The 25066-nt window shown below is 44.5% G+C and overlaps 1 long non-coding RNA gene and 1 pseudogene across 1 annotated transcript in view; one reads left to right on the top strand and one right to left on the bottom strand.

Annotated features, from left to right (window-relative positions):
• Positions 1 to 232: 232 nt before the first annotated feature.
• LOC131491049 (KATNB1-like protein 1) lies at positions 233 to 3190 on the bottom strand (annotated as a pseudogene).
• A 1075-nt stretch (positions 3191 to 4265) lies between these two features.
• The window catches only part of LOC131504345 (uncharacterized), a 90094-nt gene continuing 69293 nt past the window's right edge, over positions 4266 to 25066 (top strand). Inside the window, exon 1 of the long non-coding RNA XR_009257940.1 lies at positions 4266 to 4481. This is a non-coding gene — a long non-coding RNA (uncharacterized LOC131504345). The remainder of the gene's footprint in view (positions 4482 to 25066) is intronic.

Raw genomic sequence — 25066 nt, 5'->3', positions numbered from 1 at the left:
CTTCAGTGTGAAATACATTGATAAGGTTTCATTAGTGGGCTCTTTATGTGGCTTTTTTTTTTTTTTTTACGAGATCAAAGATGGTTTTGATTTCTTCCAGAGTCCCAAATTCTCAGATGAGGCATGTTTCTGGAAGTCATATAGTTCAGGGATGTTTCGAATAACAACACACTCTTTAGTAGATGAAGTCTCCGAATGAGGCTGTAATAAATGTCTATGTCCTCAGCTTATACTACCAGTATATCTTGAAACCAAAAGTAAGATGATTTTCCTGTTCCCACAGTCTATTTAATTCTTGTTTTAAAATATGAATATTTCTACCATTTATAATTTTCTGTTTTGGAGGATTATTCTGACCACCACCTTTATGATGTTTTCTAATTTGCTTCTAGGTAGTGACTTTACTAGAGGCAACAAGTCTACCCAGTAGTCCAGTGAGATGTATTTTCCCTCCTGTGAGTTCTTGGTGACCATAGGAGGGCTCCTAATCATCACCAAAAGCTACAGGTTCACCTGTACTTCTCATTCTTCAGAAAGTTAAAGCCATTCAGTCTTAAATTCCTGCTAAACAAAATGTGAACCATTGTCTCACGGTTCTGAAAAGCCTCAGGGGAAAACATCCACTGTATTTTGATGATGGGCTTTCTGTCCATGAAGAATCTCTGAAATTAACCAAATCTGTGGACTCTCATGGGGGTAATTAATTGTTCAGGCAGGTGGCCGGCTCAAGACAGTTCCTTTTCTCTGCCCCATCACAGCCCCCACTTCTAGGAGACTGTTTTCTGTGACAAGGATTTGGAAGAGGATGAGCTTTTTTCTGCCACAGATCACCTTGTGTGGTTTATTTGGGCATTCTGTAGCTGGTCTAACTGTTCTATCTATGTACACAGCCAACGCTTTTGGAGATCTCTTAACTTACCGTCCTGTTCTTATTAGTGAGATTAGACATTGTTTTTTGTTTTTTCTAGGAACCTCATTGGAGTGATCCTCCATATTACTACAAAAGTTCTGTGTTTGTTTGCTTGTTTGTTTTTATAATTTATTGTCAAGTTAGCTAATGTACAGTGTATACAGTATGCTCTTGGTTTTGGGGGTAGATTCCCGTGATTCATCGCTTACATACAACACTCAGTGCTCATCCCAACAACTGCCCTTCTCAGTGCCCATTACCCACTTTCCCCTCCCCCCGGCCCCCCCATAAACCCTCAATTTGTTTTCTGTATTTAAGAGTCTTGTCGTTTGTTTTTTGTAATGTTTATTTATTTATTTAAGAGAGAGAGGGAGAGAGAGAATCCCAAGCAGGCTCTGCACTGGCCCTGCCCTTCTCAGAGCACAAAGAACCTGATGGAACAGAAAGAGCTAAAACACGTGAAACTTCCAAGGCAATACTGCCAATTTCCTGCCCAGAAAAGTTGCACCGATTTATTTTTTTATCAGCAGGTGCCAAAAGGAAAGATTTGGGAACCTTTGTGAATTCCTCAAGCTTGTTATTACTGTTACAGCAATTAACGATAAAACCTATAAAAGACAAGGAGGTCTTTAAAAGACATCCCCACAAAGGGGACATTGAGAAGTTGGTCTGAGTTCCCAGGGTGTGGAAAAGTGACAGCAGGAAATTGATAAGACAAAGCTTTAAAACATCCAAGGGATGAGGGCGCCTAGGTCTAGGCTCAGTCGGTTAAGAGTCTGACTCCTGCTCAGGTTACGATCTCACAGTTCGTGAGTTTGAGCCCCACGTCAGGCTTTGTGCTGACAGCTCGAAGCCCAGAGCCTGTTTCAGATTCTGTGTCTCCCTCACTCTCTGCTCCACCCTGGCTCACACTCTGTCTCTCGAAAATAAATAAACATTAAAATAAATCAATAAATAAGTCCAAGGGATAGAAGGAAGGCCGATGTGGGGGAAGGGTGCCTGTGGAGGTACTCCCCATGTGTGTTTTGATGCCCGAACTACACAGAAGCCTCCTGGGGGCAGGATGGTAGCTCTACTTTACCCTTTGCACTGATGTCTGGGTCAGCGCTGGGCACACAGTGGGGCTGGCTCCCACTTGGAGGAGGACCTGAAAGTGGATTTAAAAATGGCTGCCCGCAGGAGGAAGGGACAGTGGAATGCTGGGGCTGGGTCCGCCCCAGGCGTAACTAGGAGCAAGTGTCGGGTGGAAGAGGCCTAAACGCCTTCAGATAACCAGCTCTCAACAACCTTGGCCATTCTCAACAAAGCATTGAAAGGAGAGTATCATCCAGGCTTTACGGACCCCGTAACCTAATCAACTCACCATCAACCAGCTTGTACCCAGCACCTATTTAATGCCTAGCCCTTGAATTGGGCCCCGCGGGGCTGCAGATGGGGTGCAAGCTGTGTATCTGCTTACGAAGAGCCTGTGGTCTTGGTGGGGAGGCAAGACCGGTGTGCCCGGGAAAGCACCACAACCCACACAAGCTTGTGCGATGTCAGACCATGCACTGGGTGCAAGATGGTGTGGTGGAACCCTGAGGATAGGAGAGGGATGGACAGGACGGGCGCTTTGGTGGGGAAGCGAGGCTTGAGGCTTGGGGACCCCAGGGTGGCCGCCTTATGTCCTTGCTTCTTGTGAGGTGTGAAGAGCTGACCCTTCTGACAGGAGGAAAAGCAGCACCCACCACTTTCTAGGCTCCCTGCTCTTCCCAGCACCCCCCGGCTCCACACATCAATGCTCAAGGGCTACTGGCGAAGGGAGAAGGCAGAAGGAGCAAAGAGGGGTGACCACAGAGCAAACAGAGCCCCAGCTCCTTCAACCGGGCCAACTTTGCAGCCGGCTCTCTGGCTGCAAAAGTGGATCTTCAGGGTCGCTTGTCCCTGGCAGGGAGGGGTTGGGGACGCATCTAAGTAGTCTTCTGAGAGTCCCCCGGATCTGATAAAAAGCCCCAAAACCCAGCTCTGCAGCAAGGATCTGTCAACATCCTCACAATTGGATATCTGAAGTGCTGGCGTATTCACCCTGCTTAATCACTGCCCCACCCCTCTGAGGAAAAAAGCTGATTTCAGTCCCTTGAGGAGAGAGAAATAGAGCGACCTTTCTGCAGGACTGATAACTCGCTCCTTATAAGGAGTGGACAAACAAAAGCCCCACGCTCATGGCTCAGGAATGCGCGTCTCTGTGTGTGTTCTTTCTAACATTACCTGGTAATAAGCCTCCACACCTGAGCCCGGCATTTCCAGGACAGCGGAATGGAGTGGACCTGCCTTCTCCTGGAGCCAAGAGAGTATTGATTGCTGTGGATAATCCCAGCCATGAAGTTTCTCAATCAGGGCTGTAATTGGATTTAATGTGACCAATGAGCTGTTAAGAGGGGGAAAAAATGTTTTCTAAATTTGAGAAGCAAACTTTCTAACAGTTATATAAACTCCTGCCTCAGGGTGGATTATTATATAACCCCTGATAAAAAGAAGGGTCAAAATTCACAGCAATCAAAACTAAACGTCCCTCCAGGACCTAACAGAGTAATAAACCGTCAATAATTTTAGCTATTTTTTATTTATAGTGCCTCCCCTGCATCACACACCTGGCTTAGATCGGTTAATTCCTCCGGTAACCCAGGGATCATGTCCGTTTTATAGATAAAGTCTACTGAAGTTCAAGGAGAGGTTAAGTCATTTGCCTCAGTTCACATGGCTAGCAAGTGGAAGCAGAGAACTTAAACCCAAGTATTTTTGACGCCAAAGCCAGAAGAGTTCTTTCAGTGGGAGCCTCAAATACTTTCATGACTCTTCTCCCACCCCCAGATGACCAGGGTCCCTTCTGGGCTGTGCACAGTGAAAAATGAGTTTGGCCACTCCAACTTGTCCTGTTCCTCATGAGGACTTCCCAGACTTTCAAGGAATAAAAGAATGTTGTGTTTCTTCCTAAACTGTTTTTCCCTCCAGTCTTGTGCTGCTCAGAAAAAAAAAAAAAACATGGAACCAGGAAGACAAATCCCAGAGTGCTCTCTCTGCTCAACATTGGAGGCGCCCAGCCGGCAGGGCAGCCTGAGGTCTTTTTGTGAAATGCTTCATGGCTGAACTGCCCTGTCCCTATCCTCTGGCCGCCACCAACACCCACCCAGGCTTCGTGTCTCTGGCTCCTGGAGCTAGTCAGCTGGGCCAAACTCACCCCAATATTTGGTGTGGCTGCACAGACATTCTGACACCTCGACCCCTCATTATTCATTCAAACAAATATTTTGTACTCATTATATATGCAAGGCACAGCCTAAGGTCTTGTGGGATAAGGCAGAGATGGTCACTGCCCTCTGGGAGCTGACATTCAGGAATGTGGAGTAAATCACCAGCTAGTTAATTGCTTGACTGCAATTATGTAAGTCCTGTAGGGATTGCTAAGTTGCTAGAAGAGTCCGTAACTGGGGCAGGGAGGAAGGTCCTGCTAGGACTGAGGGATCAGAAAGTCTCCCCAGGAAGAAGACAAGATGGCTGGATGCACAGAAAGAAGGGTCAGTGGTACAGAGGGGTAAGTAGGATCTGAACCTGAAGGCCCTGTGTAGATCTGGGCTTGATCTTTGAAATGATGAGAATCATGTGTAGGGTTTAGGTGGTGACTTATATGTGCATGTAAATCAGGGAAGAAAGGAATGATGTGTATGGCAACAAATTCTAGATCATGCTGAGAATTAACAATTGCTTTCTGGCTTTTGGTCCCCCTGAAACAGTAAATTTCTAGTCAGTTAAATGCTCTCATTCAGAAGGGGGTCATAATGTTCGCTCTGGACAATGGTGATTTATGCTCAGGAAGTGGAAGCATTCCCTCGCCCGTGCCCCAGTCTGGACCTGGAATGGTCTTCTCCCATAGCCACACTCAGAGGTAGGCCCCTTGAGGCCAATTCAGAGAGGTGGATCTGGGAGCGGAGGGTAGGTGGAGAGGTAAGACAAAGAGTAGCGTGGTGCTGGGACCTGGTCCCTTTTGTCAGGATGTCCTTTCCCACAAACCCAAACAGCATTCTCAGAGTCTGCCCTGACATGTCACCACTGACGCCTTTGACTCTGGAGCCTTTTTCCATGGCAATAATTAAGGCTTTGCCCCAGAGGACCCAATGAAGTCTCCTCTCACCCTACCATCCTGGGTCTTAAATGCCTAGAAGGAGACGCGCTGTTCCCAACTGAATCCCTAGGAGGAATGTTTATAGTGGACAACTCTGAGAGCTAGTTGGGGCCTAGGGAGGGGATGGAAAGGAAAAGTTCGGGTATCAGGAAGGATTTTTTGATCAATCGAATGGTGGGGAGGCAGCAGGCAAAAAACCTCTGTGACTATAGCATGACGCACCAAGAGATATTTGAAAGCTTTGAAAGCTCGACTTGTCCAGAACCGAGGAAGATTGAAACACACACACACACACACACACACACACACACACACACACACACTCCATATGCTTCTTATGTAAGGGAATGTTAACCTTTCTTTAAAGTATTGTTCTTGGGGCGCCTGGGTGGCTCAGTCAGTTAAGTGTCCGACTTCGGATCAGGTCATGATCTCTCAGTCCGTGAGTTTGAGCCGCTCATCAGGCTCCGTGCTGACAGCTCAGAGCCTGGAGCCCGCTTCAGATTCTGTGTCTTCCTCTCTCTCTCTGCCCCTCCTGCACTCTCTCTCTCTCTCTCTCTCTCTCTCTTAAATATAAACATTAAAAAAATTGTTTTATTGTTCTTAAAATTATATTGGGAGACCACATTTTTTAACTTGTGAGAATATATCTCCCAATCTCAATAGAATGTAACTAAAAAATCACAAACATCCCCTAACCATGACTATGTTTAGTGTCAGTGACCAAAACGCATGCCGACTTGCAGTATTAGCAACCTAGTGGCAATGCCTCTTCTGCCAGCCCCTTTTCCTAGTATTTCGTACATTATCACACATCTGAAAATTTTCCATGGAGCTTGTGCCCTCCAGAAAAGTGCTGGGAGCGAGTTCCCAGGCAGTGCTGCTATCATGTGCTAAAAAGAATGTGAGAAAAAGGAGATAACATTTGAAATGGGAAAAAAAAAAAAAAGGTGGGAATTTCTAAACCACATGTTGTTAGTTCTGCTTCACAGCTATGATGAATTGACAACCAATTAGCAAAAGGCCAAATTTATGTGTGTGGCATTGTCTTGGGTGGTGGCTGGATCCCAGAATGTCACGTCACCAGTTCCACATTGCGTGGCTTACGAGCCAAGGCGTTGTAGAGTCTTTGCCCCATGATGGGGCTCTGTTCCCAGCAGAGGAGGAAATGTTTCCTTGTTCTCCAGCTTGAGATAGTGGCTTGTGCCTTGGCTGAGGCATCAGGAGACTGTTCTAAGAGCAGTCAGCTCTGCTTGTTATCAGCTGTGTACTTTGGCCTAGTATTGTAACCTCCTGGAATCTCTATTTCTGTATCTCTAAAATGACAGCAACAACTCAACAGCATTTGACTGACGACAGACTATGTTAAGATTTATTTTTTAAATGAGTTTATTTATTTTGAGACAGAGAAAGAGAGAGAAAGATGAGGGAGGGGTAGAGAGAGAGGGAGAGAGAGAGAATCCCAAGCAGGCTCCGCACCATCAGCAGAGAGGCCAATGTGGGGCTCCAGCTCACAAACCCTGAGATCACGAGCTGAGCTGAAACCAAGAGTTGGGTGCCTAACAGACTGAGCCACCCAGGCGCCCCTGTATGTTAGGCTTAAGTGTGTATGAGTTAGGGTGAAGTCATGGATATAAGACGTTGAATGATTACTGCATGTAAGATGACTCCAAATATTAGAGCGTCCCCATTTATCCAATGAGAGTTTAATAGAGGATTCTGTTGATACGAATATAAAAATATATATATGTATGAATAGAGGATTCATATGTATATCAATAGACATAAATGAATGAGACAATTATCTGTGTATAATAGTTAACATATTTTAATTACCTATATATAAAATCACAAATGCTGTTTATTAATTTATAAACACTGATTAATATGTTAATAGTTTAAGTGATATAAGTAAAATCTTGGATTGCGAGTAACTTATTCTGCAAGTGTTCTGCAAGATGAACAAACATTTCTGATTTTAACTTGATAAACGAGCGATATCTTCAATACGAGTAGTATGTGATGCCAACCATCACGTGATCAACTGAACCAATGGTTCTTGAAATTCGCTTCGATATCCAAGTGCTTTGGATTGTAAGCATGTTTCTGGAATGAATCATGCTCACAAACTAAGGTTTTACTCTATTTAAAAATCACATCATGTTAACAATGTAGACATGTAGTCTTTACCCACTCGCAATGCAATGCTTTTAATCAGACTCTTCCAAGGTGCCTTATGCGTAAATGTCTTGGTCTTCAGGCCAGTTTTCTGGAGCACATCATCTGCATATCCACCCAGGTTGCTTGACATTCTAAGTATATGATTTTTTTTTGAATCTAAGTATAATGTTGTCATTGGAAAATTTACCCCAAGCTACAAGAATCCTTTCCTTATTTGTGATCTCATAAGATAACCACTTATTTTTAAACTATAGCATGGAGTAGTATTGATTTTTAACATGATCTTTATATGGTTTGTTTACTGTGGCCTCTAACACTCAATAGTCAGGGGTCAGATCCCCAGGAATAAGTGTGTCAGATTCCTCTTTCCCCTACCTTCCTGTATTGCCAGGAATCTTCCATAGGATCCCGCATTAGCATTGCTTTAGATGGCTTAAGACTAAGATGTCTTCATTTTGTTGTTCAACATAAAGTGATTAAAGAAGTTTCCTGTATTCTGTAAGGATTCTAACATAAGATGACTCCGAGGTATGATTTTGGAGGTAAAAGGCATGATCATACTTGACAATTGCAATAGAAGTTAGAGGGTATTGAAAATCCCAGCTGCCATCCTCCTGACAAGACATTAATAAAATATCCTTGCCTTTTGTTCAGTTGAGACAGATTAGAGTTTTTCCCGAGGAGACTTACCAAGAACCAAAGGAAATCTAAGAACTAAAGATAGAGACCTCCGAGGGTCTCAGTGTTACTGTTCCATTCTGCATTCTGCAGGCTGCAGGCATTGTCTGTCCTGTGCTTGTCTCAGCTTTTCCCCCCTCTACATCACTGTGGGATTGGGGTCGGTGTGGGGATGATAATAGAAAGCCACTGGGATTTGGAGGAAGGCGAACAGAATTCAAACCAACATCTACCTCTCACTGGCTTGAAGACTTTGGATACATCGCTTCACCTGTCCAAGCCTTGATTTCTTCATCCGTATAATGGTGAGAAATCTCTTAGAGAATCTTTGAAGATTCTCTCTGAAGATTAACTGGGATTGTGTATCCAAGGTTCTCAGCCCAGGGCCAGTCCGCTGAGGTAAGAGTTGTTGGACCCATTGACAACCATCAAGTCCATTTTGTTCTCTTGTGTATTTCCTGGGGTGGACAGTGAATGGGCAGGGGGAGATGGCCCATTTCCCCTTTCTAGGGATGGCTTAATAATATGGTAGCCCTAGCAATGACTCTGAACCACTCTATTACCTTTTTTCCAGTGAGGATTAAAGTTTTATTTGATATTTACTAAATGAAATACCTTTGTCAGGGGCGACCTCCAGGTGTCAAGTTAGCTTCTTTGATTTAGCATCTGATCTAGAAAAAGCACCCACCACCATTGTCCAAAGTTATTCCTCAATCTTTGGAAAGGAAGCAAGTTTGTAATTTTTCCCACCTGCACAGGGAATCTTCCCCAGGCAGAGGAAGGAGAGGCACTTGTCAATGCACCTTTGCCTCCTGAACCAGCCACACATATTTCACAGGGCCTAAGAAGTCTTAGCTCTTCCATGGCCCCCCAAAAAGTAGCATCCTTCCACTTCTGTGGTCTCCCCTCAGTCAGGCCTAGCTAGGCAAGACAAAAAATTAGTTTAACTCTCTCTTAGATGGGCCTATCTTTATTGAAGAACAGACCTTGATAAGTATCTAGAGAAAGAAGGTGAGATCCTGAATCATGCCTTAGCTGAGGACAAGCACATTAAAAATTAAATTGATTTAATTGGGGTGCTGGGTGGCTCAGTCAGTTGAATGTCTGACTCTTGGTTTTGGCTCAGGTCACAATCTCACATTCATAAGTTGGAGCCCTGTGTCGGGCTTTGTGCTGACAGCGTGGAACCTGCTTGGGATTTCCTCTCTCTCTCTCTCTCTCCCTCTCTCTCTCTCAAAATAAAGTTAAAAAAATTTTAAATTGATTTCATTAACAATTAAATTTTTCTGAATTAGAATTTAATGGGAACCCAGAGGTAGGGGAGAGCAGATAAAGGTTAGTTGTGGAGGGATTGATGAGAAAAGAAAGATGACAAGCTGTACGTTTGGGGGCAAAACAAACTGGTAAGAACAAGGAAGTCTACTTGATGATCTGCAATCATCTGCTCTGTGCTGGCATGATCTGCCCCCACGCTTCCTTGCCCCTCCAGGAAAACCCATTTCACAGGCATTCACACAGGCTTGGTGGGAATCTAGGGAAAGTGCCGAGCTCCACATAGGTTGCCCTGGCGTGAAACCGGGACAACATCTACAGAACAGGTAGCAGAGGTAGAAACTGAATTTGATGGGAAGTCAGCCTCAAGGCTGACTATGAAGAAGATTCCTCAGAATTTGCGGATGTCTGAGGGGGTGATTTGTAGTTCTGATAAGTCTGTATTTGAGCCAAGGTTGATGTATCTTAAGGGACAAGATGTATTCTCTGGGTGTTGTGCACATGATGCATCTTGGACAAACTCGGCCAGTTTATCCCAGCATCTTTGGGGCAGCCTTGCTGGGGCCTCAGGGGTATGTGGCTCTAGAGCAGGGAACTCTGTACTGTATAATCTCAGAGATAAACACCATCTTCCTAGCCTGTCTCTCTCCCAGAGCAGAATCAGGACCTGCGGGCAGAATTCTTCGGCATTCCCTCCTTCCCTTGTTCTGGGTCTCCAGTCTTCATTGGGTTTACATCTACCATGTCCCTCTGAGATGGAGGTGGGCAGGTGGTGGGTCCTCACCTTCAAGATATACAGAAAGAGTTCCAGAGAAGTTTAACTGCAGGTTCCAGTATCAAAGGGAGGCTCTTCCCATGAATCACAGCATCCTGCCCATCCTAGCCCTGACTCCTGTGTTCCAGGAACGAGCTGGCCAAAGGAAGCCTGTGGGACATCTTTAGGGCATTCACTCCCCTCCTCTGCCAGACACAGAATTATCTGGTCTCTCTGTATCACCCAGATGTCTGATTCCCAGCCAGGGTCTCTCCCTTCTCCAGACATTCCAGTGGGTTTGTAGAAGTGGCCACGTTGACTGTGGAACCCCTCGGCCTTAGACCTGGCATTTTTCCCTCCTTCAACTTCTTATCAGCTGCTTCGTCAGGGAATATTTAATAGAGAAGAGCCAGGGACTGACAAGCTCACCGGCTCTGATTTGTCCTCTCAAAGCCTCAGCAGACTCCCTGGCTGATGGTTTGCCCTTATCAGGATCCTGCAGGATTTCTGCCACATAGATCTTCTGATCTGCCCCCTCTGTTCTTCCTGGGGACATTCCCCCATCCCCTGGCTTTCCCTGCCAGGATGCTTTTTGGCAGAACTGTTGGCTTGAACTGTTGCTGGACCTCTGGGAATATGAAGACAAACATATTAAGAAAACCTTAGGTTTTAACTTACTCCTCTCTGGGGCACCTGGATGGCTCAGTCGGTTAAGTGCCCGACTCTTGATTTTGACTCAGGTCATGATCTCATGGATTATAAGTTTGAGCCCTGCGTTGGGCTCTGCGCTGACAGTGCAGAGCCTCCTTGAGATTATCTCTCTCTCCTTCTCTTTCTGTTCCTCCCACATCTCTCTCTCTCTATCAAAATAAGTAAACTTGAAAAAAAATTTACAAATTTAACTTAACCCTCTCTTCACCAATCAACTTGCTCCCTCCATGCCCATGGCTGGGGCATTTGTAAAGTATCCCCAGAGCCTGGTCATGACCTCTGACACATCTTTCTGCCCCTTAGGAAACTCCCCCTTCTCACTACCTCTTAGACTCTACAGAATTCACTGGGTCTTCCTACTTTGAAAAATACTAGCTAAAATTTATTGAACACATTATATATTCCAGGCACTGTACTAAACACTTTATAGTCATTGTTTATTCAGTTCTTGCAGCAAGCCAATAGAATAGGAGCTATTATTGTTCCTTCATTTTACAGAAGAGGGAACTGAGGCACCCAAAGGCTAGATAACTTTCCTACATGGTCAGAAAGGGACTGCTAACTCCAGAGTCTGTGCTCTTTTTTTTTTTTTTTAATGTTTATTTATTTTTGAGAGAGCCAAGTAGCAGAGGGGCAGAGAGAGGAGAACAGAGGATCTAAAGTGGGCTCTGCACTGACAGCAGTGAGCCCAGCCTGATGTGGGGCTTGAACTCACGAACTGAGAGATCATGACCTGAGCTAAAGTCAAATGTTCAACCAACTGAACCACCCAGGTGTCCCCAGAGTCTGTGCTCTTTATGTCTGTCTTACTGGGCCTTATTATGTCTGTCAGTTATTTCCTTTGCTAAAAGAAAAGAACTGCCTACTTCCTGCCCACACAGTGAGTACATGAGTATATGTGGCTGGTTGTCCTTTGCCTCATATACGTAATGGGTAACAAGTAGTGTTGGATGGGTGGAAGAATGGATGAGTGGATAGGTGGATAGATGGGTGGACAGATAGACAATAGGTGGATAGGTGGGAGATGGATGGATGGATGGATGGACAGACGGACAGACAGATGGGTGGATAAGTGAATGATGGGTGGGTGGATGGATGGGTGGATGGATAATGGGTAGATAGACACGTGCATGGATGGGTGGACTGCCATGTGATCTAAGATCTTTTGTATAGAAAAACATTTTGGAATACAAGGAATGCAGACAATCCAGAGATGCACCCTCTCTGGCTGCCTTGTTGCTTTTTTGTCCAAATCCTACAGGCTGTTATGTTTGCAAGAAGAGGGCTTTCTCCAGGTACCTAAGCCCACAAAACAAACAGAGCAGCTTTGTTCCTACTAATAGTTATTTCCTCCTGCATTTATTTTCTTAGATGCTTCATGCTAACTTTGGAATTCGAAACATATTTGCTTAGGGAGGCTCAGTTTTTAGGAAGGCTAGCTGTTCTCTGATCCCAGCGGGGGCCTGTGGCCCAAACCTAGCTCAGGAGCATCAGGCTGTGGGATTTGTTGTTTATGTCTGCAAGTCTGAGGCACCCCTGTTGTGCGGAAACAAGGAAATACACTTGTCCCAATATACTGCTACAAAACAGAGGCTAGAACTGGGTATAGCCCTTCCTTTTAACCCAGAACAAGTTCTGGAAAAGGTGAGCTTGCAGGATGAGAACAAACTTACCATCAGGTCTCCCTGCCCCTTCACTTCCAGATTCCCACCTATCTTCACTCTGTTTATACAGCTCTCAGATTTGTCTTCTTTTTCTGTTGGTTCCATATGACAAACTCACTCTTGCTAAAGTAGTAGTGAGTTACCACTTTCCTCTCCTGTTAGAAAGATGCCCCTCAGTCAAAGCCATGTTAAACTCAAAGGAAGACTTGCTCAAATTATACCAAGCAAGTGGCCCAGGCCACTGGCCTGTCATTCAGGCTAGCCTGTTCATTTGTGATTTAGCTTGATGTATTCTTTTATTAACCTGAAGTCAGACAGGTCTGGAGAACAACTCAAGGCCAAGTCTTTTTCTCCTTGACTCTGGTATCTCTAGAGAGGCTCTTCCTGTCTTATTCAGGACCAGGATTTGGGCACAAATATGCGAACTGCTCTCACCAACCCCAGCACTCTCATTCCATGTCTCACTGGCTGGTCTGTAACTTACCAGAAATGGCCTGCCCTGCCCTTTACATGGGGTCCATCTGCCTTTTCAGAGTGACCAACAGGCCCTGGTTATGAGGCCTGGGCTGCTGTGTGCCTCTGGCAGGACCTGACATTCATCTTCAGGTACTTGTGGTGTAAGAAGGTAGAGTTACCTCCATGGTAAAGTTTCCAAGATATTGACTAATAGATACATTTTGGCCTGGACATAAAAAAAAAAAAAAAAAAAAAAAAAGGAAAGAAAAATTGTATTTTCCCATCTTTGGTCTCACTCTAAGCTTTTCAATAAAATCCACATGCCCAGCTCTAATCGTTTTGTCTGAGTATGTGCTAAGATTACAAGTGATCTTAGTGAACTCTCTGCATGAAAATCATCTTTCCAAAAAAAATAAATAAATACGAGTTCTTTATTTAGTAAAGCGAGTTCTTTCCCTAGTGCTCCAAATCCTTTTTGTTATTGAAATGACAATGAGAGATTTAGTTGTCATATCCAATCAGCCGATTTAATGTGAAAACGAATTAAGTCTTTATGCCCCATGAACTATGAACAAACCTGCCCATTACAGGTATGCCCCAGTCCCTGGCAATCATTTATGCCAGGTTCCAGAATTTCTTTTTAATTTAGATGGGAGAATGATTAGAGGGAGGGAAGATATGCTCCTGGCAGAGGGAAAGTTGCCAGTGTGGTGCCTGTGTGAAACTGGGAGAAAGGCATCCTGTCTTCTGGGCAGATGCAGTGTCTCCTGGTCCCAGGGCTTGGGGAACAGAGTGCAGACTGATTTCAGCCCTCAGCCCCTCAGCAGGTGGTATGTGAGGCAGCCCCAGCCCCTGGCCACACAGCCTTGTGAGAGGGTCTCTGTCCTGCTCTGGAGAGGGTTAGTCCAACCTCAGCTCTTGGAATGCCTGCTTTAGATTTGCCCACCAGAGACCTGAGGACAGTGAACAAGTCAGTGACAGAGTGATGAGGGTGAGAGAGTTCCCAGGCTGGCCAAAGGCTGCATTATCCCTGCTTATTCAGAGGCTTTCATCGACCATGTCTACTCAGCAAAAACGACATTGGATCTCAACCCATGCAAACTGCAAATTTCTCTGAAATCATCTATTCAAGATAGCTCTTAGCTATGTAAAGCATAATTGATAGCAAAGCTGGAAGCATCCTTGAGAGGCAGTCTAGGTCACTCCCAGCCTTTAGGCAAAACCACCTCTAAACTGTCCTAGAATTCTCGGCAGCTGATGGAGAGGTCACTGGTTTGAGCCTTCCTTGGAAAAAACATTAAAAAAAATTTTTTTTAATGTTTATTCATTTTTGAGAGACAGTGACAGAGTGTGAACAGGGGAGGGGCAGAGAGAGAGGGAGATGCAGAATTCAAAGCAGGCTCCAGGCTCTGAGCTGTCAGCACAGAGCCCGACGCGGGGCTCAAACTCACGAATTGTGAGATCATAACCTGAGCACAAGTTGGATGCTCAACCGACTGAGCCACCCAGGCGCCCCAGAAAAAGATTTCAGATGGACTCTCAAGGCTTCCTGAATGCTTATATTTTTATTTGTAATTATACCATGCAATAGAAGGAAAATTCGCTATTAAGTCAGATATCAGCATCCTACCCCCACCTTTTTTTCTGGTCTGTTCCTTGGGAGACCACTCTGAAAAAGTTATTAACAAGTTGGAAGTTGTTTGAGCAAGTGCTCAAGCACCACATCTGTGACAGAGTAGAGGAAGCAGGACCAGGCAGAGGTAGAGGCAATTGTCACTGTAACCACCCTAGTCCCAGCTTAACCCAGCAGAACACGCTCCTCTCTCCCAGCATCAAAGGCATCTGTCTCGAGAAAGGACTGTGATGGGTGCAGGAAGGGTCCTATGCCCACTCCTTGGTCCAATCAGTATGGGCCAGCAGGGGATGAGCAATTATGATTGGCCAGTCCTTGGTCACATGGCCACTGATATCAGGATAATGGGGAAGCTTCCTGCACAGACAACAATATCTACCACACACCTCTAATGCTATATATCTCTGAAAATTGCTGAAAATATTAGTGCCTTAATACAGTGACTAATAGGAGACACTCAGTAGATGGTCATCTTCATTTCTTTTATCGGCATCATTAGAACTAATACAAACAATGTTTTCTCTAGTCTTGGGGCAAATGGGTGCTGATAAAATCAACATTGACTCAAATCTCAGCCCCAAATTTGAACTGAGCCTGAACTTTTCTGAACCGAGAATGTTTAGCAAACATGTTACTCTAACAAATTTGATCTTTGTGTGTCCTTATACTTTATGAGCCAGAATGGGCCTGAATCATGGCAACCATCATAAGGATGCTTATCTCTCTAACAGCTTCAGTGCTCTGAAAGTATTTCCCAAGAAAGATAGTCACCAGTGTTTTTCTGACCTTTTCATAGAGCCAAAGCATTTGGATAAAATGTAGAAAATTCCTGTCTCTGAACTGAGTGTCCGCTTCTTTCAGGGTCTCATTCCTAAGGATGGATCTTATATGTCCTTCCCCGCCTCAAAACCTTAGGCCTCTCCAGAGCCTCATGAAGAATTAAGGACAGAGAGTTATGGGCCTTCAGTGACAATCCCACCACCCCTACTCCCCTGCATAGTGCTATACTGTGCCAACTGGATATCTGGACATTCCCCAAACTCCCGGCACCCTGCCCTTTGCATCTGTAACATGCCATTCCCTCTGCAGAGAACACATTCTTTCCACTTCCTACCCACCCCTCAAAATCCTATCCATTTTCAAGCCCTAACTCAATGATCTCTCCTCCAGGAAGGCTCTCCTACCCTTTCAACCAGCTGTGATTTTGACTACCTTTTAATCTTTTTATGGAATATACATTGTGCCTTATGCTGTGTTCACCTGAATGATGAGTTTTGTAATTCAACTCAAGGACATTTATTGAGAACCTACTATGTGCTGTGCCAACCAACAAGGGGCTCTTAGTAGCCTAGGTATTGCATATTTCAACAGATGAATTTCCAGGATTTTAACGTTTATTTTATTTTTGAGACAGAGAGAGAGAGAGCATGAACGGGGGAGGGTCAGAGAGAGGGAGACACAGAATCTGAAACAGGCTCCAGGCTCCGAGCTGTCAGCACAGAGCCTGACGCGGGGCTCGAACTCACGGACTGCGAGATCATGACCTGAGCCGAAGTCGGCCGCCCAACCGACTGAGCCACCCAGGCGCCCCTGAATTTCCAGGATTTTAAAAAAGATTTACTTCTAGCTCATGTTTCAGATAATACTGTCACTGCCTGCTCAGAGCTTTGCTGTCCTCAACTACAGAATGAGCTTTGGGCTACATGGTCACAAAGATCCTTTCTCACTCAGCAATGAATCTTTCTTATATTCCTTTTTTTTCCTGTTTATTTATTTTTGAGAGAGACAGGGGGAGCATGAGCAGGGGACAGGCAGAGAGAGGGGGAGACACAGAATCCGAAGCAGGCTCTAGGCTCTGAGCTGTCAGTACAGAGCCCATGTGGGGCTCGAACTCAAGGACTGTGAGATCATGACCTGAGCTGAGGTCAGATGCTTTAGGCGGCCTGAATCTTTCTTATATTCTATATTCACCTTGTCAGCACTTCCAATGATCAATTCTGCTCCTCTTATTATCATCCAGTGATACAGTGTCCCTCTGAGCTTCAGAGAATGTGGGCAGAAGTTTGAAATTAATATGTAATTAGCATATCTGTGTTTGCTGAACATGGTCAACCTCGTGGTTAAGTCGATGACAAGCCACCCTGTCTATCTAGACCTCAGTCACCTCATCCGTAAAATGGGATGGTTGCAGTAGAGGCCACTATGGCCCCTTCCAACTCTGATGTTCCTTGATTGATTATCATTCTCTGTCTCTCTCTTCCCACAAAGAACTCATTGCACTCTTTAAAGACATTGCTGCCAAGCACCGAAACACATACTCAGCCACTCCCAACCTCACTGAGGGAGATGAGTCAGTTTTAAAGTGGCTGCAACTTGGTCTAGAAGGCTTGAAGTTCAGTCACCAGCCACCATTCTCAATGCAAATTTGCTGTGGGAATCAGTGGATCAAATTTAATCTCTGGAGAGGAAAGGGCAGTAGCCAACACTACTTCGTTGAAAAACTCCCCCATCTTACTTCATCTCCCACCTCCCTTTGCCCTCTTTGCTGCCTCCACTCCTGGCCACGTTCCCCTGTGTGGAATGAAGCTTTGTCTGTGGTGCCATGTTGACTCTTCATCAGACTCAGCCTGCTTGTTGGCCAGCTACCCATCACTCGAAGAATATGATGTTCGATGAAAATTTCAGTCCGTTCATTCCAATTTTTCTAAGTAGAAAAGAAGGTTTTTTTTTTTTCACTGACTTCCTTTTAGACTGCTATATTAGCCATGATTTCCATCTTCCTGTCAAATATGCTGGTGGGATGCCCCACATGAGAAGTCTGCACCATGTGTTTAAATGCTCCCACCAGCTGAGCTCTGTGTTCACCAAGAATCAGCCACGCTCGTCCCCCAGCCTGTTTATAGGAGTCCTTGTGACTGTGGTGATGTACTTTACTTGAATATTATATAAATCAATTAAGTATGAGTACAAAGAGAGTCGTTTGTTATTTAAAAACCAAAGGAAATGCTCAGTAAAGAGTAGACAAAATTAAATTCCTAAAAATATTTGCAGTCAGTTTTGCTGTACGGCATAAGTGTTGCTGTTGTGTGACAAACAATGAAAATACAGAAACATCCTACATTCAGGTTGTTATGCACTGTCTATGTCTTCTTGTTCCACTTTGAAGAAGCTATAATTAAAAATTGTAGATGAGATCTTATGGTGGTAGCCGATGCAAAAGCGACAACACAAATGCCAATCAAAAGGCCCCAACTCAAAAGAAAAAAAGTCTGAGCCCAATCAAAACATTGACTCACATAGTAAGTTTTAAGTTAAAACACGATACATAAGCTGTGTTTGAATCAATTGTTTCACGTATTACATCTAAGAAGATTTCAACTGAACATAGATGAACACCATTCTGCAATGTGGGACCCAAGTATTTTACAGAACTTTTCAGTTCACGGTTTACACTCAGATCTTAGAGTGTCTCCGTAATTTTTATCATTATTATTAAAAGTTTTAAGCACGTACAAAAGTCGAGAGAAAAGTAGAGTGAACCTCCGTATCCCATCATCCAAATTTGCCATCCGTGTTTCATCGACTTCTTTTTTTCCTTTCTGATGTATTTTCAGCACACTTTAGATATTGTGTCATTTTTATCCCCACTTACCTTATTAGATATCTCTAAAAAATATAAAATTAAAAAACAAACAGTGTCTTATCTAACTACAGCACCATCATCATGCTTAACATAACTAGCAGCAATTCTATGGTATCCTTTGCTACTTTGCACACACTCAATTTTCTCAGAATGCCCCTAAAATGCCTTTGTACTGTTAGTTTGTTCAAATCATGATACAAATACAATGTACACGTTAGGTTTGGTTATGTCTCTTTGGTGTTTTTAAATTCAGAACAGGGGCGCCTGGGTGGCTCAGTCGGTTAAGCTGCCGACTTCGGCTCAGGTCGTGATCTCGCGGTCCGTGGGTTCGAGCCCCGCGTCGGGCTCTGGGCTGACGGCTTGGAGGCTGGAGCCTGTTTCGGATTCTGTGTCTCCCTCTCTCTGACCCTCCCCCGTTCATGCTCTGTCTCTCACTGTCTCAAAAATAAATAAACGTTAAAAAAAAAATTAAATTCAGAACAATATTTTCTCATTTTTTGTTTCTGCTCTTACTGTTGAAGAATTCTTACTTTTATTAAGAGAGATGTGAGAAGTTCAAAGTAATTGACAAGGGGTTAGTGTCATGGCAAGGAATCTCAAAAAATGCCAGAATGAACCCAAAGTCTTTCAAGGTGGTCAGTGAGCTGATGCTCTTATGGCCCACAGAAGTGATTTTACTCCTCTCTGACAAAATAAGCAGAGATCTGGAGTCTGGATTTAAAGGTGAAAGGTTTAAAGTTCTAAAACAGGTTCATTCTATCAACAACAAAGGCTTAAGCCATCAAGGAAATGCAAATCAAGACCACAGTGAGAGACCACTTTGTACCCACTAGGCTGGCTATAACACATATAACGTATGATAATACATGACCCACTAGAAATGCAAGGTGGTACGCTGAAATGGTGCCTTGGAAAAACATTCTAGAAGTTTCCCAAAAGGCTAAACAGAGCTTACCACATGATCTAACAATTCTACTCCTAGGTTTATACCCAACAGAACTGAAAACATGTCCACACAAAACTTATACATAAATGTTCCTAGCAGATAAGTGGAAACAACCCAAATGTCCACAATGAATGGCTACATTCCTGTGCTACATCCACAAAATGAAATGTTATTCACCATAAGGAGGAATGCAGTATCGATACATGCTACAACATGGATGAACCTTAAAAGTACACTAAGTGAAAGAAGACAGTCCAAAAAGACACGTATATGAGTGCATTGATATGAAATGTTTAGAATTGGCAAGTCTGCGAGAAAGAAAGCAGGTTCGAGGTTGTCTAGACTAGGGAGATGGGGGAATGTTAGAGGGGGTGGTGGCTGAGGGGTGTAGGATTTCTTCTGAGGGTGATGAAGATGTTCGGAATTAGTGGTAATAGTTGCACCCCGCTGTGAACATACCACAAGTCATGGACTTGATACTGCCAAGGGTGAATTGTGTGGCATATGAATTGTATCTCAGCAACACTGTTAAAGCATACACACACACACACACACACACACACACACACGCACACACACACAAAGGTTTGAGTCCATTTTTAGCCAGCTTTGAGCATGCAGAAGGACCCTGCTGGGAGGGTCCACCTCCAGAGAGGACACAGAGGCCTGCCTGTTGCTGTCACAAAGTATGACTCAGTGCCAGTGCAGACCACCAAGGGAGAGTACATGGTCTCCTCTATTGGTCCCTACCGTCTTCTGGAGTGGGTTGGTCCTGGGTTATGAACTAGACAACCTCCTGACCTTGGTTTCAGTAAGACCATGAAAGGAAACCCAAGAAGGTCATAAAGGAAAATTCATTTTCATTTTCGCCCACCTGATTTCCCACCGGACTGACCACATTTCCTCTGAGGCCTGCGCTAACCCTTGTTTCCTGCCTGCCTTCGTGGAAGACAGCGCAGTTCGGGTCCAGATGCTTCACACTCAGGGAAGTAGAAAGAGAGGGAGAAGCTGTGGGTCAGCCACACCACCTTGACAGCCTCCTTGCCCCCTGAGAAAGTTGGAAATACCCAGACAGGAAGTCAAAAGTGGGCTTTTCTAGGCAGTCGATGAAGATAAGACTCCATTGCCACATGGGTTCAGCCTGGGCTTCTGTGTGATTGGCGGGACTGTTGAGCAATGCCTAGCATGAGATTATAGCCAGGGAGCAGTGGGATGTTGGTGCAGACATTTCCTTGCCTGATTTTGAAATCTTCCGGCTGTTCAAACTGTTGCTCTTGTCAGAAATGGAATCTGCCTGGCCCACGCATCTCCAATTATCCCTCAGGCCACAGGATCCTATGCCCATTTGGCAAAGGCACAGGCCTCAGGAGAAGCATGTGAGCCCCCTGAAATTGCAGGGCAAGTGGGTCTTCAGAAAGGCCTCTGGGTCTGCTGTTTATAGGGAAAGCTCCATTGACGGAAGGTTAGCCGTGGATGGGCCAAATTCCCATGAGGCTTTGAGGACTCTCCTGGGACAGCAGAGACCTTACAATGCCCTCCATCCTTGCTCCCACTGCTTCCCATTCCTTATCCCACTCAGAGGAAGAGGAGTCACAGGCCACAGCCCTTCCTAGCAGCTCCAAGGGAACAGGTAAATAAACAGAAGACAAACATCAGTAAGAAAGAGGGCAACTCGCAAAGCAGGTGTATCCAGGGAGAAGAATCCGGAGAAAATATTAAGTGGTTGTTTGGAGCCTCGATGCTAGAGAAGTGCCCTCTCTACCCTTGCCACTCCATCCCCTTGTTCTTGTCCCCAGCCCTGGACCCCAGGAACCCGCACCCAGGAGCTGGTTGTTCTGTGTACCTGGCCTTCAACATGTCCTCTGTCCCCCCACCTCTTCTCCTTCCTCTCCACCAGCGCCCAGGCCCTGCAGTCGGGCAGGTGGGAGTTAGAATCCTTGCTGGGTGATCGTGGCCGAGAGACCAGCCTCATGCTTCCCACTTAGGCTGTGCCTGTCCCAGGAGCACTACCAGTGTGCGCCTCCTGGGGCCATCCATGGTAAGGGTTGAATGAGAGATGTTAAGCATAGGAAGTTTTTTCTTTTTTTTAATTCTCTTTTCTCTCTCTTCTTCCACTCTTTTCATTCCTTCCCCTAAACTTAACCTTTGCCAGGCTCAAGCATCAGTTGTAAGCTGGGAGTGCCCCATTTATAGCTGGTTTTCAGGGTGCCGTGCAGCACCCTCTGACCCCCTGTGCCTGGCTCTGGATCCCCCTGAGATGCTCCCTCAAGCCCTGTCTCATGCACAGGAAAGGGGTCCCGACAAGGTTCAGCATGTCGTCAATGGCAGCCCCACCTTGTGACTTGCAGTAATTCTGTGTTGGATGACATTCAATCCTGTGTCTGATATGGAAACAAGGGGCTTTTTAGCTGTTGCTCTTTGAGGGCCTGAACATCATCCTCCCAAGACTGGAGGCTCCTGTGAGGGGCACAGCTCTGGTTTGCTTCCTTTTCAACTTCGGCAGGCCCTTTGTGCAACAACACTGTCCACATGTGCTGTGGCTGCTACCTGGACCCATTTCAGTCCTGTGGAGGAAGCACCCGAGCAAGCATGAAGGGATTGAGGGGAGGGGGTGTTTGGTTCAATTCTAGAACTCTATAAATAAGGATTCAACCTTTCACTTTGGGGCTCACACATCACCCTGTAACATTGAAGCCTTGTAACTCCCCTCCAGTGGGAGCAGAGTCCCTGGGTAGGGGGAGAGGGCAGTGATCAACCCCTCCCCCCCTCCACACCCTGTGCCTAGAGAAGCCTAGACTCTGTAGGGAGCACCCACCAGGAAGGTTTTATGCACCGAGACTCCTGCCTGTCACCATGAGGTCTCCTGACTATATGCCAAATGTCTGTCCAGCTGCTGGGAGGTCAGCTTGCCCTGACTTGGCTCCACTCCTGAAGCAAGGGCCTCAGTAGTTGCTGGAGGTCAGCAGTATTAGGGTTCTCCAGAGAGACAGAACCAATAGGGTGCATAGACAGATGACAGATAGATGGAAGAGAAAGAAGAATTTTCCTTCTACCTTTCTAAGGTCTCAGCTGAGGTCTCTGTAACAAAAGACAGATTAACAAAAGAAAAATAAAGTTTATTGACACGTATATTTCATGCATATATGGAAGAAATTCAGAGATGAGTAATTCAAAGGTGGCTAGAATTCAGAATTAAATACCATCTTCAGCTAAAACAGAGGAAGAAGGGTGTGGGAAGGCCAGATAAGGGGTGGCCAGGAAAAGAACAGTAAGCAAAAGTAGTTTGTTATACAGATTCAAGTTGGTGCTTTCTCCATTGATGAGTCTCCAGTGATTTAGTCACCCTTCTCTTTCTGGTACAGAGGAGATACCCTTAGAAGTGGAGATCTCCTTATCAATGTAAATTTCCCTTACAAAAGCTCTGTTTTTAGAGCTTCTCCTGTGTATGCTGTTTTTCAAAATAATCAACTCAAAATAATCCTGATGCCAAAGAGGGATTATTTTGGAGTGGCATCTTCGGGTCTCCTACAATAGATAGAAAGAGATTCATTATAAGGAATTGGCTCAGGAGATTATGAAGGCTGACAAGTCCCAAGATCCGCAGGATGAGTTGACAAACTAGAGACCCAGGACACCCAATGATGTAGTTCCAGTCTGAAGGCCAACTGGTTCAAGACCCAGGAAAAGCTGATGTTTCGATTTAAGTCTGAAGACAGGATAAAAGCTGATGTCCCAGTTTGAATGCAGTGGCTCAGAAGGGAGCTGGGAGTAGATAAAGATCCGACCTTCCTCTCCTCCACTCTTCCAATCTCTTGTTAGAACTTCCTTGGGAAACCTAACCAGAGGTCAGAGGACAAAGGAGACTGCTGATACAAATCTTCAGCCTCCTGGAGCATAGAGCATGGTGGGAAGATAGGAAAATCCATCTGAAGGGGCAAGTGGAAAATATCCAGTGCATCAGCCCTTGATTAAAAAATAAAAATCACATTCTTTTATTTAATGTCCAAATCACAGCAATTCTGAGCCCCTCCCTCCCCCAGTTATAATCTATTCTCCTCAACCCTTATAGAGGGTACGTGTGCCCAACTTTTCCTACCAGTAGCACACAAGTCCTGGGACATTGCCTGCTGTTGGCTTTGGCAGGATCCATGCTCTTGTATGATATATGCTCTTTTTAAGTCCTAGGTCACATGGGTTAAGAGAGGATAATTTTAGAGATTTTCAGAACTTCGTGGGTACCTTATCTATAAAAGTCACAGATGTGGCTATCTTCTAAAGTAAAACTGCCTCTAGGTCATGAGTTTAATATACTAGATTTCTGGGTCATGTTATTGGACATGAATTAGGAGATATGTCTTTATCTTCTAGTCAGGGGACGATGGGGATGATGATGTATCAGATATCTAGGTTTCATATGAATTAAATATAAGGAAGATGAAGAAGTTTGAAGGTTAATATGATTCTAAGTCATGGGAAAACTCTGCTTTCAAAATTTCATGATCATTTTGGATAAAACTTGGGCCATGTCTGAATCCAAATGACATTGCCTATTCTCAAATAGAACTGGTTTTGTGACTTTGTGAGCTTTAGACCCAGATTATTCACATATCTACTATTACAAATTTTTTCTTGAGCTAAAATGCTACATGCTATTGTAATGAACTTATGAAATTCATTGGCAACTTCCCGGCACCCCTAGACTGGGACAGATTGGCGCCCAGAAACATTTGGTATGCCAAAAATTATCATTCTTAAAGGCTTACTACCAACATTTTAAGTCTAGAGTCCAGAATCCTTCTTTTAAGAATTGTGGTTCTGTAGTCACTGGTGACAGTTCTTAGAACTACTTTGGTGACTTGGGAGTGTGTATCAATCAATGTCTACCTCTTTCACCTCCAATAGGGAGTGATGAAATTCTGTCTAATCTGTACTCATAGCCAGGATGCTTTTTTCTTTTTAAGTTTTTGAAATTAAATCCAGTTGATTTTTTTTTTTTAAATAAACTCTATGTGTATTGTGGGGCTTGAACTCATGACACTGAGATCAAGAGTCACATGCTCTATTGACTTGAGTCAGCCAGGTGCCCCACCAGGATGCCATTTGGAATGTTTTTCCTGGAAGAGAGGAAGGTGGAGAGTAGATGCTAGATGTTTCTAACATCACCTAGTGCTGGTTAGAAACTTTGGGGATATGAAAACATTAGGGGATTGTATGAGAATATTTTTGGTTACAAGGAACTGAAAATCTCAGCTCAAAAAGCCGTATACAACAAGGAAAATTTCTTATTTTACCAAACAAAAAGCTCTGTGATAAAATGGCTCCCAAATTAATGACTTTCCTGCAAATCCTTATGGCAAATCTTCTGGCTTGTCCTCAGATTATCAATTTGTAGTTATAAAATGGCAGCCACGGCTATAAGTATCACATGAAAACACAACAATGTCAAATAAGAGAAATATCCCTTTGCCTCTTTCTCAGAACCCTCCAGCAGGATACTCTTATTTCGTATCAGTTAAAATTTAATCACATGTTCAGGCTTTAATCTATTACGAGCAAAATAATCAACCGGACTGGCTAAATTTCATCAAGACCCAACTTCTGGAAGCTGGGGGTGTCCTCAGTCCACCCCAAAGCACAACGTCCTCACCGAGGAGGGGACACTGAATTGAATGGTGGTTTAGTTAAGAAGGAGGGTGGTCACAAGGCCCATGGTAGACAGCAATCTCACAGTGCCCACTGCAAACATCTAGCCATATGCCTGAAAAAGTGTTGCACGTTTGAAGACCCAGGTAGGATGGAAGTGATGGACAAGTCAATAAACTCAGGGCGAGATGTTTTCTCAGGGATGCTGCCATCTGGTACTCATTCTCTACATAGGTAAAAAGAGCTCTGTTCTAGGAAACTGGGTGGAAAACAAAAACCTAGTAGATATCCTTTCAGCATATGCTTGCAAATGTAAAATAATTTTATACTTTTAACTGGATAAGTGTCTTAAAGTATAGCTCTCAAGTGGATTTTAAAAGATCGAGGGGGGGGCGCCTGGGTGGCGCAGTCGGTTA

This window comes from Neofelis nebulosa, chromosome 2 (genome assembly GCF_028018385.1).
Source record: "Neofelis nebulosa isolate mNeoNeb1 chromosome 2, mNeoNeb1.pri, whole genome shotgun sequence".
Taxonomy (NCBI): Eukaryota; Metazoa; Chordata; class Mammalia; order Carnivora; family Felidae; genus Neofelis; species Neofelis nebulosa.
Note: the sequence above shows the minus strand (reverse complement) of the source record. Positions and strands in the feature narration are given on the sequence as shown.